This window comes from Pongo abelii, chromosome X (assembly GCF_028885655.2).
Source record: "Pongo abelii isolate AG06213 chromosome X, NHGRI_mPonAbe1-v2.0_pri, whole genome shotgun sequence".
Classification (NCBI taxonomy): domain Eukaryota; kingdom Metazoa; phylum Chordata; class Mammalia; order Primates; family Hominidae; genus Pongo; species Pongo abelii.
Genome location: NC_072008.2, coordinates 2,981,246 through 2,994,637, shown reverse-complemented (window position 1 = coordinate 2,994,637; position 13,392 = coordinate 2,981,246). Strand labels below are relative to the sequence as shown.

At 43.5% G+C, this 13,392-nt stretch overlaps 1 pseudogene; it reads right to left on the bottom strand.

Moving 5' to 3' along the window:
• LOC100434266 (argininosuccinate synthase-like) overlaps positions 1-9,781 on the bottom strand; it is an 83,887-nt pseudogene extending 74,106 nt beyond the window's left edge.
• Positions 9,782-13,392: the final 3,611 nt, after the last annotated feature.

Here is a 13,392-nt window from a genome sequence, read left to right as displayed (position 1 = left end):
ATGATGATCATGAGATATACCTTGTGATAATTGTGGTGATACAATTAGACGGGGAATACATAACCCAATCAGAGCCAGTCAGGGCAGGGGGTTGGTGTAGCTCCCTGCAGGCAAGATTCCAGGTAATGGCTAGATGTGAGAGACCAGGATCCCACTGGCTAGGAGAAAACAGCAGGAGCCAGAGGATGCGAGAAACACAACAGGTATTCTGTGTCTTCTCCCCACCTTCCCCACTAAAACAATTCCATGTCCACTCGAAACTTTGAAATAGAACCTTATTTGGAAATTGAGTCTTTGTAAATGTAATTAGTACGGGATGTCAAGACGAAGTCATGCTGGATTCAGGACCCTAAATGCGATGACAGGTGTACTTGTAAGAGACAGAAGAGGAGATACAGATACAGAGGAGAAGGCCATGTGGAGACAGAGGCAGAGACTGGATTGATGCAGCCACAAGCCCAGGGACGCCTGGAGCCCCCAGGAGCTGGGAGAGGCAGGAAGGACCCTCCCCTAGAGCTTCCAGAGGGAACTAAGTACACCTGTAGTGGCTTAAACTGTGGTCTTGGAAAGATATATCTATGTCCTAATGCCCAGATCTTGTGAGTGGGACCTCATTTGCAAATAGGGTCTTTGCAGATATACCTAAGTCAAGGATCTCAAAACGAGATCATCCTGGATTAGGTTGGGCCCTAAATGCAATGGCAGGTGTCCTTCTAGGAGACAGAAGAGGATACACAGACACAGAGGAGAAGGCCACATGGAGATGGAGGCAGGGACTGCAGTGATGCAGCCACAGGTCCAGGAATGCCAAGGATTGCCAGTGGCTACTGGAAGCTAGGGAGAGGCCAACAAGAGAACTAGGAGATCAAAAATGACTTACTTTTACATTTAAAAATAACTAAAGGAGTATAATTGGATTATTGGTAACCCAAAGGGTAAATGCTTGAGGGACTGGATACCCCATTCTCTGTGATGTGATTATTATGCATTGGATGCCTGTATCAAAACATTGCAGATATCCCATAAATATATACACCTCCTATGTACCCACAAAAACTAACAAATTTTGAAAAAAACGGAACTGGGAGATAATACATTTATGTTGCTTTCAGCCACCCAGTAGGAGGTCATTTTTTTTTTTTAACCTTCTTTTCATTGTTATTTCTGGCCAGGCGTGTTGACTTACGCCTGCAAGGCCAGCACTCTGGGAGGCCGAGGTGGGCAGATCACCTGAGGTCAGGAGTTCGTGACCAGCCTGGCCAACATGGTGAAACCTTGCCTCTACTAAAAATACAAAAATTAGCCAGGCATGGTGGTGTGCGCCTGTAATCCCAGCTACTGAGGGATGAGAATGAGAATGAGGGATGAGGGATGAGAATCACTTGAACCCGGGAGGTGAAGGTTGCAGTGAGCCGAGATCGAGCCACTGCACTCCAGCCTGGGTGACAGAGTCATAACCTGTCTCAAAAAAAAAATGTCATTTTATAGCTCCCCACTGCAGCTGCCCCCCACCCTTCCCTTTGATGACTATTTTTGCAGGCTTCAGGGGACCAGGGAATAAAGCTAGGGCCTGGCAGGCCCACTACACTGCCAACTGGGGAAAACAAGTCACAATTACAAATTATCACAACAATTAGTGCCTGTACTTGGGGGATCTGCAAAGTGAGGAGGCCCCAGCTCCTACTTGTATAGGGGTCCATTTGGCAGTGACGTTGCTCTGGAGATGATGATATTCATTCAGCCTGAGGGAACTGATGGTGATGAACCTGGTGGCATCAACTGGCTCCTAATCGCCCTGCACACTCATGCTCACCAGCTCCTCATTGTAGGGAGACAGTGGGGACTCCTGTCCAAGGATGTACACCTGGCCCTTGAAGACGGACACCTGCACTTCCCCTTTCACTAGCTCCTGGGACTTGGTGATACAGTGGCGGACAAATTCACACTCAGGGCTGTGCCAGAAACCGGTGTACACCAGCTCAGCAAATTTCAAGCCCAGGCCTTGTTTAATTTTGTGCTCTTCCTGATCCATGGTGAAGGCCTGGATGTGTAAATGAGCATGGTAAGGGATGGTGCCTGCTGGGGTCTCATAGATGCCTCAGGACTTCATTGCAATGAAATGGTTCTCCACGATGTCAATATGGCCCAGGCCATGCTTGCTTGCAGCTTCGTTCAGGTACACGAAGAGCTGCTAGAAGGTCTGGTGGGTGGCGCCATCCTTCACGTTGGTCACCTTCACGGGGACCCCTTTTTTGAACTCAATCTAGAGAATGTCAGCAGTATTGGGGGCTTTGGTGAGGTCCTTAGTCTTCATGTAGAGACCTGGAGGTGCTTATGGTACTTGGGTTTCTCCAGGATTCCAGCCTCATAGCTGATATGCATGAGGTTCTCGTCCATCCTCCATGGGTTCTTGAGAGTGACTGGGATGGGAATCCGATGTTGCTTTGCGTATTCCATGAGATCATTAAGGCCCTTGAACCAGCTGTAAAACTTGGGCATCCTCCAGGAAGCAATGACCTTAATCTGAGGGCCAGTGAGCAAGTGAGCTCAAACTGGACATGATCGTTCCCCTTTCCCATGACACCGTAGGATACATACTTGGCCCCCTCCTGCTGGGTGATTTCCACTTGTTTGTGGGTGATGCAGGGCCTAGCCAGAGAGGTGCCCAGAAGGTAGTGGTCCTCATACAGGGTGCTGGACTGGATGGCTGGCCAGATGAACTCCTCCACAAAGTCCCTGCTGACATCATCAATGAACACCTTTTTGGCCCCAAGCTTCCATGCCTTCTTCCTGTCTTCCTCAAAGTCTTCCTTCTGGCTGATGTTGGCCGGGTAGGCAATGACATCATGGCCTTGTTCCTTCAGCCACATGAGGATGCAGGAGGTGTCCAGGCCACCACTGTGGGCCAGAACCATGGAGCCTTTGCTGGACACAGCGTCTGGGATTGGAGGTGTGAGTTCCCTGCATCTGGAATCTGTCTTCACAGTGCAGTGAACCACTACGACCCCGGGCAGCTGAGGCAGGTGATAGAGCAAGAGGAGGTAATTTTTTACAGCAAGTATACAAAACTAATACCATTCAGGTTAGAGGCAACATCAAAATCAATGAGAAATATCAGGTGGGTTAGCACACTGACCAAGAGTTTGGGTCAACACAGGCCCCAGGCCCATGAGCCACGCTCAGACACCGGGTGGAGAGTGTTGTAGTGTACACTGAAAGAGCTTTGAATGCTCCTTTGGAGCACCATGGCCTTGGTGTGGCTGTCAGATGTGCTTGGATTCAGTGCCTATCAGCTGAGGAGCTGAGCCTATTGAGAACTCTGTGTGTCAAAATTGGTCAGCATTTGGGGCAGTTCTGGGCTATCAGGTGGAGACAAGATTCCATGGCAGACATGAGCCAGAGTCAAAGAGAGAAAGGCATAGGAGGCAGGATAATGGCCCCCGAAAAAGGGCCACATCCCAATCTCCTGTGAATATGGTACCCTGCAATGGAGAAAGGGAATAAAGGTTGCAGATGGAATTAAGGTGGCTAACTCACTCAACCTTAAAACTGGGAGACTGTCCTAGATTATTCAGGCTGGGCCCAATCTAATAATGAGAGTCCTTAAAAGTAGACAAAGTTCAAGGCCAGCCTGGACATCATAGCAAGACATTGTCTCTACTAAAAAAAAAAAAAATAGCCAGATATGGAGGCATGTACCTGTAATATCAGCTACTCTGGAAGCTGAGGCGAGAGAAATGCTTGATCCTAGGAGTTAGAGGCTGTAGTGAGCTATGACCGTGGCACTGCAGATAGAGCAAGACCTTATCTCAAAAAAATTAAAAGGCTGGGTGCAGTGGCTCATGCCTGTAATCCCAGCACTTTGGGAGGCTGAGGCGTGAGGATTGCTTGATCCCAGGAGGTCGAGTCTGCAGTGAGCTGTAAGGACACCACTGCACTCCAGCCTGGGCAACAGAGCAAGACCTTGTCTCAAAAACAAAACAAAACAAAAAACAAACAAACAAAAAACAGCAGAAGACTCAGAGATGAGTATGGTGGTCTCTGAAAGCTGGAAATGACATTCAGTTTATATCCACCCAGAAAGGGAGACCTCGATTCTACAACCACAAGAAACAATTCTGCCACCATCCCTGAAAAGCAAGGAAATGAATTCTGCCCAACATCTTCTCTAATAGAATGCAGCCCTACTGACACCTTTTTGCTATTGTTTTTTTTTTCACTTTTATAATTATAACCACTTTAATGAATGATTTAATGTAAAAATTAGGAAAAAAAATCAACATTTGTATCAGATCAAAGATCAGGTTTAAAAAATGAATACACCATACATCTGTTCAAAAGAGATTCCAGAAGGAAATTCACAAGGATTTTTCATTCTTGGTGAAGGTTTTTATTTTTTAAAATAACTGTCAACTTGTACTTGTGATTAAGGGATACATGTGCAGGTTCATTACATTGTTACGTTGCGTGACGCTGAGCCTATCGACATCTTGATTTTAGCCCAACGAAGCTCTTGTTGAACTTCTCACCTCCAGAATTACTGAACTGTAGAAGTGTAAGAAAATAAATTTGCATCATTTAAGCAACTAAGTTTATAGCAATTTGTGACAACAGCCACAGAAAATTAATAAGTTGGCAAATGGGTGAGGGCCTGTGAATTCTGTATCTTCCCAGGAGGCAGCCATTTATCCAGTAATAATGCACTATACATCAGGAATTACTGGGCCACAATGTGAGTCATTTCTAGTGGTAGGAATTGACTGCCGATCCCCCCCTGCTGTACCTTCGTCTTCTCACCTGTGAGCCATTGGGCACCCTTGTGAGTAACTAGGAAGGTTAACAGCAGAGCCAGTGTCCCTGAACTACTCTTTCTCAAGGTGAAATTGACCTGTCATGGGCCCAGTCAGGGTTATCACTCAAAAAAGCCAATAAGCCAATGTAAACAGGAGATTCCTTCAAATCAGAGTATCCTCTGGGAGATGCACGATCCATATTCTACTTGCTTCAGAAACAACTTTGGTGTTCGCCAAAAATGCGCAGTCCCAGGTCAAGCACTCGGATTAGCTCAGTGAACGTTTCTGGAATGGGGCCTCCACTGGCTCATTTTCTGGTTCTCCGATGGGTCCTTCCTGGTATCACTGCCCCATAAACACCTTACCCTCAAATCCTAGTCTCTGCTTGTGCTTCTAGGGGGAACTCAGTTTCCTACATTTAATTCTGCTTAAACCCCTACCCCAATAACCCTACCATAACCCTACCAATAACTCTTTCAAGCAATCCATGTAAGTCGTATGAGCCATAGACAGATAAACTAAGTGTAAGTCGTATGAGCCATAGACAGATAAACTAAGTGTAAGAAATGTTGGAATAAACAGATCAAACATTTAGATTTTAACTCAAGTTTATTTATGTTTTTTCCAGTTGAAAAAGAAGGAAAACTTATACAGAATAACGAACTCCCTAAAGGCAAAGGGAAAATATGTTTGCATGCTTATCTAATTAATACTGAAATCTGCATAAGATATTCATACATATTTAAGTGCATAACTTAAATGTATACATGTTTGAATAAATATGAATTTATTGTATTATAATACATAAATATTTCATAATACACAATATATTGATGTTGATACATTTAAATGTATTGATATAATACTATAAAATATAAATTTTATTTAGATGTTTGAAGTTAGATAATTAGATAACTTGATTAGATAAACATTAGATATATTTAAATGAATGTATAATATATAATATACAAATATATAAATATAATATAATATATGAATATATTATATAATAGAATGAATATATCATCAATAACATAAATATTACATATTATAGAAAGATATTTATATTATGATGCAAGTTATATATTCATATGTAACTTTTTTTTTTTGAGACAGAGTCTCACTGTGTCGCCCAGGCTGGAGTGCAGTGGCGAGATCTCAGCTCACTGCAACCTCCACCTCGAGAATTCAAGTGATTCTCCTGCCTCAGGTTCCCGAGTAGCCGCACCACGCCCGGCTAATTTTTGTATTTTTAGTAGAGATGGGGTTTCATCATGTTGGCCAGGATGGTTTCGATCTCCTGACCTTATGATCCACCTATGTTGGCCTCCCAAAGTGCTGGGATTACAGGCATGAGCCACCACTTGTAACTTATATGCAATATATTATATATAATATAATATAGTGTGTATTTCATGAATATGATATCATTTTATATCTTATACACCTATATAACATAAAATATCTTAAAGACACATATATTTATATAATATATATTATTTGCATTTTTAACAATAAATATAATAATTACTATATTAAATCATTTGTGATACAATTATTAACAAATATACACAAGATAAAATTGCTCTAATAAATTTTGAAGAAACCAATGATAGAACACGAGTGCCTGGAAATCAAGTGATCTCTTATAGGCATTATAAGATGTTAACAATGAAGGCTAGGTGTGGTGGCTCACGCCTATAATCCCAGAACTTTATTAGGCCAAGGCAGGAGGATCGCTCGAGTCCAGGAGTTTGAGACCAGCCTGGGCAACATAATGACACCTTGTCTCTACAAAAAATATAAATGTTAGCTGGGCATGGCGGTGCACACCTGTAGCCCCAGCTACTCAGGAGGCTGAGGCAGGAGGATTACCTGAGCCCAGGAGGTCAAGGCTACAGTGAGCCATGCTTGCACCACTGCACTCCAGCCTGGGTGACAGATTGAGACCCTATCTCAAAAACAAAACAAAACAAAACAACAACAACAAACAGATGCTCACTTTCCTTTGAAGTTTCCATATTGCATAATTAGGAGATATTTACAAACAAATCTCTTATCTTTGTTTCAGTAAATAAACTGATATAAATCTTTCTTTCTCCAAAAATCTGTTAGAAAAATCTTTAAAAATTAAAATAAGATATTCTATATTAGAATTACGTTTTAGTAGGCTGGAGAAGCACATTCCTAAAACTACACAGGCAAGCATGTTACCAATGTGATATGGTTTGGCTGTGTCCCCACCCAAATCTCATCTTGAATTGTACTCTTGTAATTCCCATGTGTTGTGGGAGGGACCCAGTGGGAGATAATTTGAATCATGGGGGCGGTTTCCCCCATACTGTTCTCATGGTAGTGGGTGGGTCTCATGAGATCTGATGGTTTTATGAGGGGTTTCCACTTTTGCATCTTCCTCATTTTCTCTTGCTGTCGCCATGTAAGAAGTGCCTTTTACCTCCTGCCATGATTTTGAGGCCTCCCCAGCAGTGTGGAACTGTAAGTCCAATGAAACCTCTTTTTCTTCCCAGTCTCAGGTATGTCTTTACCAGCAGTGTGAAACAGACTAAGACACAATGCAATAAAAGTTTGCACTGAAATAGCATTAGGACTGATGAGGGCAGGTGTGCTAATTGAATGCCCCTGTGTCCTCCTTTCTCCCAGCCCTTGGCAGACATCAGTGATTTCTCGAAGTGATTTTCTCTGCTTAGCCCAGACACATCCCCAGACTGGTTCTCTATTTGCACTTCAGACAGGTTGCTACTGATCTGCAGGAGCAGACAGGCAAGACAGCACATGCTGTTCCCTGCTGAGATGTGGAGTGTAGCCAGGAGTTCACATTCTGACCTCCCTGCCTGAGTAAAGAATTCAGCAAGTGGGTTTAACACAATTTAGGCCCATGTGGAGTTCAGTCTACATTAATACACTCAACATTGTGTGATTTATTAACTAGACAAATGATTAAATCAACAAATGCATTTTCTGTTGCTTGACTTTTTAAATTATGACTTTTAGAAGCAGTGTAATTGGTTTTTAAAAAAATTTGTATTAATTTATGGGGTACAAGTGTGATTTTGTAACCTAGATAGATTGTGCAGTGGTGAAGTATCTATCACTGGCATAATGAATATTGTGCCCATTAAATAACTTCTTATCCCTCAGCCCCCTCCTACCCTTCCCGGTCAGCAATGTCTATTATTCCACACTCTACGCCTATTTGGAAACATTATTTAGCTCCTACTTATAAGTGAGAACACGTAGTATTTGTCTTTTTGTTTCTGAGTTGTTTTACTTAAGAAAATGACCACCACTTCCATCCATGTTGCTGCAAAAGACATGGTTGCATTCCTTTTTGTGGCTGAATAGTGTTCCGCTATGTACATATACCACAATTTCTTTATCCCATCATCCATTGATGGACACTTAGGTTGATTCCATATCTTTGCTATTGTAAATAGGGCTTCCAGTACAGGTATCTTTTCTTTTCATTTTGAGATGGAGTCTCGCTCTGTCTTCCAGGCTGTAGTGCAGAGGCGCCATCTTGGCTCACTGCAACCTCTGCCTCCCGGGTTCAAGCAATTCTCCTGCCTCAGCCTCCTGAGTAGCTGGGGATACAGGCGTGCGCCACCACAAGTGGCTAATTTTTGTATGTTTATTAGAGACAGTATTTCACCATGTTGGCCAGGCTGGTCTCGAACTCCTCACCTCTAGTGATCCACCTGCCTCAGCCTCCCAAAGTGCTGGGATTACAGGCATGAGCCACCCCGCCCAGCCAGTGCAAGTATCTTTTTGATATAATGATTTCGTTTCCTTTGGGTAGATATCTGGTAGTGGGTTGCTGGATTGAATGACAGTTCTATTTTTGGTCCTTTGAGAAATCTCCATACCCTTTTTCATCAGATTGTACTAATCTACATTCCCATGAACAGTGTATAAGTGTTCCCTTTTCTCTGCATCCTCACCAACATCTGTTTTTTGTTTTTTTTTGTTTGTTTTTTTTTTTAATAGTAGCCATTCTGACTGGTGTAGGATGAAATCTCATGGTATGTGAATAGCTATCTTGCTAAAGCGTGTTTAAATGTACTTTGCTGTGTGGCTCACTTTACCATGAAACAAACTCACAGCCCATCATATCTTTTAGTGGCAATTAAAATGCTCACATGAGGCCAGGCGGGGTGGCTCACACCTGTAATCCCAGCACTTTGGCAGACTGAGGCAAGCGGATCACCTGAGGTCAGGAGTTCAAGACCAGCCTGGTCAACATGGCAAAACCCCATAGCCAGGTGTGGTGGTGCATGCCTGTAATCCCAGGTACTTGGGAGGTTGAGGCAGAAGGACCACTTGAACCCGGGAGGCGGAGGTTGCAGTGAGCCGAGATCATGCCACTGCACTCCAGCCTGGGCGACAGAGCGAGACTCTGTCTCAAAAACAAACCAACGAAAAGTGCTTACATGTTAAGGATATACCATAAAATTTGGTATGCACAAAGAGGTTACAGATAGGTCTAGGCTGAGTGTACTTGTAGCTCCATGAATCTACATAAAAATCAGTCATGTACTTTTTCATTTACAGCACTGTTCATATGGAAGCGGGGCAGGGAAGTGCTGGGTAGAGGAGGGTGCGGTCCCTGGCTAGGGCTCCACCTGTGGGCCTGTGCCCACGGACCTAAGTGAGGACGGGCACTCCTGTTTTCCTGCCCAAATGTTGCATTTCCCAAGACTACTCTGGCCTGCTATGCCCCCAATCTGTGCTTATAAAAATCTCGAGACCTAGCAGGCAGACACACAAGTGCCTGGACATTGAGAGGAACACATCAGCGGAAGAAGACACAAGCAGCCGGACCTCGAGGGGAGCACGCCAGCGGAAGAGTCCAGAGGCTGACGCCAGCGGGCCGGCGGGCCATTGACCAGCAGAACTACACGGATTTTGGCGGGGAAGGTCAGAGGAAAGCCTGGATTGCTGGGCGGCTGGCAACTCCAGGGGAAAACCATCTCCCTTCTGGCTCCCCCATGTGCTGAGAGCTACCTCCACTCAATAAAACCTTGCACTCATTCTCCAAGCCCACGTGTGATCTGATTCTTCCGGTACACAAAGACAAGAAACCCCGGATACAGAAAGCCCTCCATCCTTGTGATAAGGCAGGGGGTCTAATTGAGCTGAGTGACACAAGCCACCTATGGACGGCTAAACTAAAAGAGCACCCTGTAACACACGCCCACTGGGGCTTCAGGAGCTGTAAACATTCATCCCTAGATGCTGCCGAGGGGTCGGAACCCCACAACCTCCCGGTCTGCCTGCACCTCCCAGAGGTTTGCGCAGTGGGGCACTGAAGGAGTGAGCCACACCCCCATCGCACGCCCTGTGAGGGAGATGAGGGAACTTTTTCCATTTCACTGTGGCTGAGATAGTCAGATACCTACGTGACACTCACTTTCCCTTACTTCTTTACTGAGTGTAACAGGCTGCATACAGGTGCCCAAAGATGTCCACATCCTAATCCCTGGAGCCCATCAATATGTTACTTTGTGTGGCAAAAAATGACTTTGCAGATGTATTAGGTTGGTGCAAAAATAATGGCAAAAACTGCGATTACTTTTGCACCAACCTAATATTAACGGCAAAAACCGCAGTTACTTTTGCAGCAACCTTATAATTAAGTTAAACATCCTGAGATGGGGAGATGAGCCTGGGTTGTCCAGGTGCACCCTGATGTAATCACAGGGTCTGTAGAAGAGGGAAGGAGGAGGGTCAGAAAGATTGGAAGACACTAGGCAGCTGGCTTTGAACATACAGAAAGGGACCACAGATTTCACCCAAGAGCCTCCAGAAGGAACACAGTCTTGCCAGCACCTTAATTTTGGACTTCTGAGCTCCAGAACTATAAGATAATACATTTGTGTTGTTATAATCCACTAAATGTGTGGTAATCGGTTACAGCAGCTGTAGGGGAAAAACACTCACATACCCACACGCTATACAATATGCTCAACAGAAAAATCTATTCTTTTCTAAAGATTCTTCCAATTGACACTTTGTAAGTTCAGTGGTGCTGGGAGCTCCTGGAGGGGGTCTTGTTTTGTTTGTTTTTCTTCCTTCCTCCTGTTCTCCTGATTTATGTCTGGAATACAGATGGGGTGGCTGAAGAGTCATCAGCTTTTGTCTTTTTTTTTTTTTTTGAGATGGAGTCTGGCTCTGTCCAGGCTGGAGTGCAGTGGCACGATCTGGGCTCACTGCAACCTCCTCCTCTTGGGTTCAAGCAATTCTTCTGCCTCAGCCTCCTAAGTAGCTGGGATTACAGGCATGTGCCACCATGCCTGGCTAATTTTTGTATTTTTAGTAGAGATGGAATTTCGCCATGTTGGCCAGGCTGGTCTTGAACTCCTGACCTCAATTGATCTGCCTGTGTTGGCTTCCTGAAGTGCTGGGATGACGCGTGAGGCCATCAGCTTTTGTTAAACATGGGAGTCCACATGCTAAGGGAGGAAGGTGCTGGCATCCCAGAACTTCATCCCTGGGTTTTCCATCTCGAGAATTCTTATAAATGAGGGAGAAACAAATGGTGCTTTTGTTAAAACACTATTTCTGCCAAACAAACACAGTATTTAAATTGTACAAGCACTTTCAAGTCAAGTTTTTTATGTTTCTCAACACCCTGCCCCCTTAGGAAACAGGAGAATGTACGGACTTTGAAGGATTGACTAAAAGAAAGAACTGGAAATCACCATTTTTCTAGACACCTCCAATATGTCACTCATCAATTAAGTCCCAAGAATTATATAAAGCCTGTATGATGAGAATAAAACAAATATTTTCATTCTTTGATTACCCACACTGTAGCACAAACAACAACAATAACAAAAACCAGACATACGTACATGCAAAAAGTTTATACAGTGTTTTAGAAAAATCTTACACACTTGCCAAGAGAAAAAAATAAATGAAAGGATTACAATAAAGTCACTTTTTAAAGAATTTAGACTGTATTTTATTACAACTGCATTTTATTCTATTGAAGGAAAAAAATGATCAAACATGATTCTAAGCTAACCTTTGAAGAAGGCTATATTTTTAATGAAACTAATAAAAAATGAATGTTTAAACTTATCTCAAGTATAGGTAGGTGGATATAAAGAAGATAGCTAGAAAGGTAGACAATAGAGATGGTAGATGATGGATAGACCAGCAGTCCTCAACCTTTTTGGCATGAGGAACCAGTTTCATGGAAGACAATTTTTCCATGGACTTGATGGGGAGGTGGTTTTAGGATGATTCAAGGGCATCGCATTTATTGTATACTTTATTTCTATTATGATTACATTATAATATATAATGAAATAATTATACAACTCACCATCTTGTAGAATCAGTGGAGCCCTGAGCTTGTTTTCCTACAACGAGATGGTCCCATCTGGGGGTGATGGGAGACAGTGACAGATCATCAGGCATTAGATTCTCACAAGGAGCACACAGCAAACTCTAGATCCCTCGCATGCACAGTTCACAATAGGGTTCTTGCTCCTGTGAGTATCTAATGCGGCCGCTAATCTGACAGGAGATGGAGCTCAAGTGGTAATGCAAGCGATGGGGAGCAGCTGTCAATACAGATGAAGCTTCGCTCTCTCACCTGCTCCTCACTTCCTGCTGTGTATGCCAGTTCCTAACAGGCCACCAACTGGTACCAGTCCATGGCCTGGGGGTTGGGGACCCCTAGGATATAGGATAAACAATCAATAGGTGATAAATTAGACAACTGATAGAGGTTAGATACATAGGTATACATAGACAATCTATAGGTTGATAGAAATATAGATGGATACATGGAGGATGGATAGATAAGTTTACTCATTAAGAAAAAAATAGAGTATACTGAGAGTTCGTAAATAAGAAGTCTGTGCTTGCCTTGCAAATATTGTCTATATAAGGTTTCTATCATAACGCCCCTGGAGAAACATGGGAAGTGTGGTTTCACGGTGGCTTTCAGATGTTCTGCATGTCATATTAATGGGTGCTCATTTCATGATGTGCAGATTCTGTGCCTATTTCACTAGATCGAAAATGAATGCTGACGTATTTGGTTCTTTTCTAAAAAGCATTACAGGCTGGGTGGGGTGGCTCATGCCTGTAATCCCAGCACTTTGGGAGGCTGAGATGGGAGGATCACTTGAGGTCATGAGTTCAAGACCAGCCTGGCCAACATGGTGAAACCCTGTCTCTACTAAAAATACAAAAAATTAGCCAGGCATGGTGGCAGGCACCTACAGTCCCAGCTACTCAGGAGGCTGAGGCAGGAGAATCGCTTGAGCCTGGGAGGTGGAGGTTGCAGTGAGCCGAGATGGCACCATTGCACTCCAGCCTGGGCGACAGAGTGAGACTCTGTCTCAAAAAAAAAAAAAAAAAAAAAAAGCATTACATATAATTTTACCTATCCATCCAAGGATCAAGGAATAAACAAAATATGTTCAATATGTTCAATTCCTACAGTCTAATATGATTCATTCATGAAATGGAATGAAGGTCTAATACAGGCTACTATATATGTGAACCTTGAAAACACCATGCTCGGTAAAAGAAGGCAGTCACAAAAGACCACTTATATCATTCC